The 5,575-nt window shown below is 38.0% G+C and overlaps 1 protein-coding gene across 1 annotated transcript in view; it reads left to right on the top strand.

The window, feature by feature from the left end:
- Window positions 1-195: 195 nt before the first annotated feature.
- Window positions 196-5,575, top strand: part of EPM2A (epilepsy, progressive myoclonus type 2A, Lafora disease (laforin)) — a 49,729-nt gene continuing 44,349 nt past the window's right edge. The window contains exon 1 of the mRNA XM_014531290.1: window positions 196-246. The gene's annotated coding sequence lies outside the window, so the exon portion shown is untranslated. The remainder of the gene's footprint in view (window positions 247-5,575) is intronic.

Genomic DNA, 5,575 nt, shown 5'->3' with positions numbered 1-5,575 from the left:
CCAGAAGTTGTTTTGTGGATTTGCCATAGAGTTAATGGGAGCTGAAATGTAGATTTTGCTACTTTTAGATGACTTGTTCATGTCCCCTAGAAGCAGAAGGAGGTTCTAATTTTTGGAAAAATTAAAATATTATTGCATGATTATACGGTGAGAGAAAAGTTACAAAACTCTTTTTTCTAAAAGGTGGTGGAGCAAGTACAATCTTAAAAATGTGCCTTGGGGCTTCTATGGAGACAAAATAATAAGGTGGATAATAAGGCAAACAAGTATAACATATTCTATGGTTTTCAGGGAAATATAAACACATATGGTAGAAATTTTATGTTTCATTAAATATGTTTCTTTGTATAACGGTAATGCTCATGAGTGTTTGAGATTTGAGAATGAATGAGAAAAAGACTTATAAATTGGATCTGTAGAAAGCCAGAGAATGGATAACTTAATGAGACAAGGGAAGTCTGAGGAGATTTCAGCTTTCTGGGAAAGAGACGAGTTCCTCCAGCAGGTCAGGTTTGACTAGCCAGGGCTTCTGTTACAGTAAGCTCGTTAAAGTGTTCTGTTATTCCAACAACATCAAAAAATTGAAACTTTTGTGACCTGGAAAATTTTCTCAGTTTTCTGCTCTGATGGTGGGATCCTGGGCCATGCCCAGCTAGCTCAGGTCTGCGAAACAGCCAGTATACACCGGAGTGAAAAGTTTAATATTTTCAAATCCATGACCTTCATGTTTTTAAATGTTAAATCATAATGTCACATTAGCATAGTGCTTTATTCTGAATTTTAGCTAATTAAATCCTAGGGACTCAGAGGAATGGCTACTATAAAATCATTTTCTTTTTCAGTTTAGTTGCAGAAGGATCTCAGCTGTTTCCAAGAGCCAAGAGAATTTTTATTGTCATTTGATCTCTTATTGCCATCATTTTTGGATGTTTTATTTGTAGATCTTATGAACTGTTTGTACCTTTGGAAAATGTTAATGGAACATGTACAGTCATGTCTTTTGTCATAAATTACCAGTATATTACCTTATTTTTTTTAAATTTTAGTTTAGTTTTATTTGTTCTATCACCCTTTATACCCTCTATGCCCTCTTCCGCCTTCATCTCCACTCCCCATTACCAATCCCTGCCAATCACCACAGTGTTGTCCATGTCATGAGTTCTCTCTCTTTTGCCCATTTTGTCTTCAGCAGAGCTAGAATCAGAGCCATTGCCCAGAGTTTCTGCTCCATATGAAAGTGCAGTCCAGCATCTGGCTAGGTTAGCTGTGTTCCCAGCTGCAGTCCATTGTGTGAGGGGTTTGCATCGCTGTGCACCATGGGGCTACTTAAGGCCACATGGCTGTGAAGAAGAGGCAAGTGCACAGTTCCAGTGGGGGTCATGGAGCAAGAGAGAGAACAAGAACAAGAGCAAACAAGAGAGAACAAGAGCAAGAGAGAGGGAACTTTTTGTCTGGGGATTTTTACTCTCCAAGGTTTTGCACACTTATGATGGGGTCCACTACCTAGCCAATTCATTGTCCCCCAGGCTAGACTGACAGGCAAGCATCTCCGCTGTGCCACCCCGACTTCTACTGTGCGTGTTCATGTCTCCCCATGCTCCCCCTGAAATACAATCCAATACAGGAGGTGGGAAGGGAAGGGTGTTAATCCCCTTGGAGGGACAATGTTGCGGTTCCCTGGGGTGTGAAGCTGTAGCTTCCTGGTGGAACAAGCAGGCCTCTTCTTCCCAGCTGAATATGCTCAACCATGCCTGACTTCCCCCTTTGCTTTCTTTCCTTTTATTAATATTAATAATTGGCTAATTACGATGATAACAATAGGGCAACTCTATCCTATTGAGGAAGTTTACCTTCTGAGGAAGTGCCAAACTGTTTTGACAAATTGCATCATTTTAATTTCCCACCAACAGTGTGTGACAGCTTCAGTTTTTCCACATCCTTCATAATGCTTGTTACTGTCTGTATTTTTTATTTTTGCCAACCCAGGGATGTGAAGTGGTATCTTGTTTTGATTTGTGTTTCCCTAATGACTGCTGATGTTGACTTTTTTTTCATGTGCTTATTGGCCATATGCTAGTCAGAGGATACACATGTGTGTGCATGTTCTTGGAGAAATGTTTATTTGCATGTGCTGCCCATTTTTCATTGGCTTATTTGCTTCTCAGTTGTTGAGTTGTAAGAATCCATGTTTTCTAAAAATCATGGGCAGGTAACATTAATACAGATAATCCTTGTATGGGCAATAGGAAACCATAGGGTAAGCAGCTGACACACCTAATTGGACTGAACATTGCAGCTTTTACTTTGAAATGCATGAATTGGTTTTGTATAGAGCTTCACTCTTTTGGTAAACAAATAAGGCAGTATGGTTCAATGCTGATTTAATGGAATTAGCTTTGGCACATTTATCCTTCCTTCACCAACTCTAATATTACCAAGTTCATCCTCCTGTACACTACCATTAAGTGTAAGTGCTCTTTGCCCTCTTCCCTCAGATCACCTCTTATCTCAAGCTACCTTCCTTCTTTGGAAGACCTCCTTCAATCCTATGATGATATAGCTTTAGCCCTAATCTCCTTTCCTCGGCTCCAGACTCATACCTCCTGTTGTCTATAAGACTTTTTCTTCTGGATTTCCATTAAGTACTTTAAACTTAATATATCCAAACTTCAACTTATGAACAACGTTTTTCTGTGTTCCTGATTTATAGACACCATAGCTCAGTCACTCAAGTGTATGGAAACCTATGAACTTCTTAGGCTGGGCTGCCTGATCATGAGCCCCTGGGCAGATTTTGATTTCATAGTTCTGGGACTGGCCAGTGAATAAGAACGTTGTAATTTCCCCAGTTGCTTTTCATTCGGGAGACTACTGTAAGAGATGCTGGAGTGGAAATATTTCAGTTTCCCCTACCTCTCCTCTGCCCCCAATCACTCCTTTTTATTTCCCGTTGCTTCTGCTGTAGTTTGGTTTCTTGTCATATCAGTGGACTTCTACATCATCTAACTCCTTTGGGTCCCATGCCTATTCATTCCTTCTTCCACATCCAACCAGAGTTGGGGTGTGGCCTACTATTACTGTTTACCAATATCCACATCTTCTCTCCAGGGGAGGATTATTCTTTGTTGAAGAAGTGTATCTTTGTCATGTGGCTAGCTTTTGTCAATAAAATGTGGTGGTAAATAATGTATGTCACTTCCTATTGCATTGCCTCACTCTTTTCTCTCTGCCAGTAGATTGTTATTGATATTCAAATAGTGATTGCTTTGTCTGATGGTCTCACTATGAAGATGATGACAATGTCAAAAAGAGCCCTTAGCCAATCTGCAGTAAATTCTAGCATGGGCGGTAGTAAACCTTTGTTCTTCTGTGCCGTGGATAATTTGGGGTTGCTTGTTATCACAGCATGTCCCAGGACTTAAAACAATGCCTGGCATTTGGTAGGTATTCATTAAATACTTCATAAATGAAAGAACTTGAACAATGCACTTTCCAGGTGTTTCAAACTGCAATACTCATATTCTCCATCTTCCCATCCTCAATGTGGTCCTGGGCTAGTGAATTTGTAGCAGGGGATAGATGCACCATTGTCTTAAAGCAATAATTTTTCTAAAAGACTTTTGAGGGAAAGAAAACATTTTATAAATAAGATAGACATGTATATGATATGGAATAGAACACAAATCTTACACAAATTTTAAAAAGAAAAATACACATCTTAAACATTTTCATGACAATAGGGTACTAGTATTGCTTTAAGCCACACTCCCAAGACCCCTTGGAAATGTTTGAGAAGCCTTGATAATCTCTTGAGTCTGGTTTTTCCTCTTTGAAATACAATGTTTGGACAAGAGCAGAGATGTCAAAGGCTTTTTAGGAGGGCTGCCTGGTGTGAGCAGCAAAGAAGTGGGAGCCAGCAGCTGCGGGCTCCAGCACTTGCTTTGCTGCTAAATAAACATAGAACTCTGTCAAGTCATTTAAGCTATGAGAACAACAAATTCAGGGAAAGATGTACTCACACTTCTGCTGTCTGTCCCACTAAATTGTTTTCTTTAAGGAATTATATTTTTGAAAATATTTTGAAAATAATTAAGCTCTGTTATTTCAATGGAAAATTCTTGCAGTCTTCAAATTAGAAGATTTTATTTATATTGTTATTCCACTGGGTGGCAGTATTTCATTGTACTCTACTATAACTTTACAGTTTGTATATAACCCCATGGAAAAAAATTTAATCAACATCGCATTCTCTCCTAATCTTATATTTCCCCTTTCCTATTCCATGCTTTCTCTATCTCCCAAAACAAATTTGGGAAAGTGTTATCATTAATTTAAAAAAGAGTTAATGACTCTTTTTTAATGACTCTTAGGGACAGTCTCCCTAAGTCTGAGCAATTTTTCCTTCATTTGGGAAGAAGTGTTGGATAGCTTAATTTTGCTCAGATGTGAGCAAATTACTTTGCTGTAGATAATTAAAATTAGTTAAAAATCTCTACAAAGATCTTGCCTTTGACTTTTTTGTGTGAATGCTTTAACAATTATTTTTATAATGAATTCATGTAGACATTTTTGACTGATAATACTAGTGATGCTTGTTTTATTTTAAAGATTTAAAAGTTGTTAGGCTGAATATTTTGATGTCTATGACATGTTTGACAAGTATTTTACCATGGTCCCATATCCGTTTACTTTGTGTCAGGATTTCTTTGAGAATAAATTTCACAAATTGAGAATGAGAAAAGTATGCTTGTAAATATTTATAAGCGATTCCTTGCTAACTTCTGTTGATATTGAGGTTTCAATATAAGTGATGGCCTAGGTCTATTAGAGTAGTCTTGTCCTGTAGAGTGGAAAAAAATTAAAAATCTTTAGCGATGTAATGGATTACTTGTTTTCACTTGTAAGAAGACCACTGATGCAATTTTTAAACTGCCCTAGTCTCTACATTCTATACAAGAAGGCAGCTGCTTTGAAAGACATGGCTGTTGAAAGGTTGTTTATAAAACTTCATACATAGAGAAATCTTTGTTTTTAAATGGCTGACACTTGATAGAAAATTTTAATTGTTTTGTGCCAAATAAATCTTTGATGTTTTCAGGGAGGAAAAAAGAAAAAGTTGTATAAAAAAGTAGATGTCTACATTTCAATTGGTATCTTAATGAAAATTTTATATCTTTCTCTTATGGTCGTAACTGTGAATCGCATTTCCTCTCTTCTAACGTATGGAATAATGATAAGGTGTATGCACTGTGTGTATGAGCATTAAACATTTTTGGGGGAGCGAGGATGATCTATAGCTTTCCACGGATTCTCAAAAGGGACTTATGACTCGTAAAGTAAAAAATACAACAACAAAACACCCTGGTATTTCATCATTCTAACATATTTTGAACTAGCTTTAAAAATTGCTTTAGGCCGAAACCAGTTTGGCTCAGTGGATAGAGCGTCGGCCTGCGGACTGAAGGGTCCCAGGTTCGATTCCGGTCAAGGGCATGTACCTGGGTTGCGGGACATCCCCAGGTAGGAGATGTGCAGGAGGCAGCTGATCGATGTTTCTCTCTCATCGATGTTTCTA

This window comes from Myotis brandtii, unplaced genomic scaffold, assembly GCF_000412655.1.
Source record: "Myotis brandtii unplaced genomic scaffold, ASM41265v1 scaffold8, whole genome shotgun sequence".
Taxonomy (NCBI): domain Eukaryota; kingdom Metazoa; phylum Chordata; class Mammalia; order Chiroptera; family Vespertilionidae; genus Myotis; species Myotis brandtii.
The sequence above is the reverse complement of the archived record's forward strand: the minus strand, read 5'-3'. Positions and strand labels throughout refer to the sequence as shown.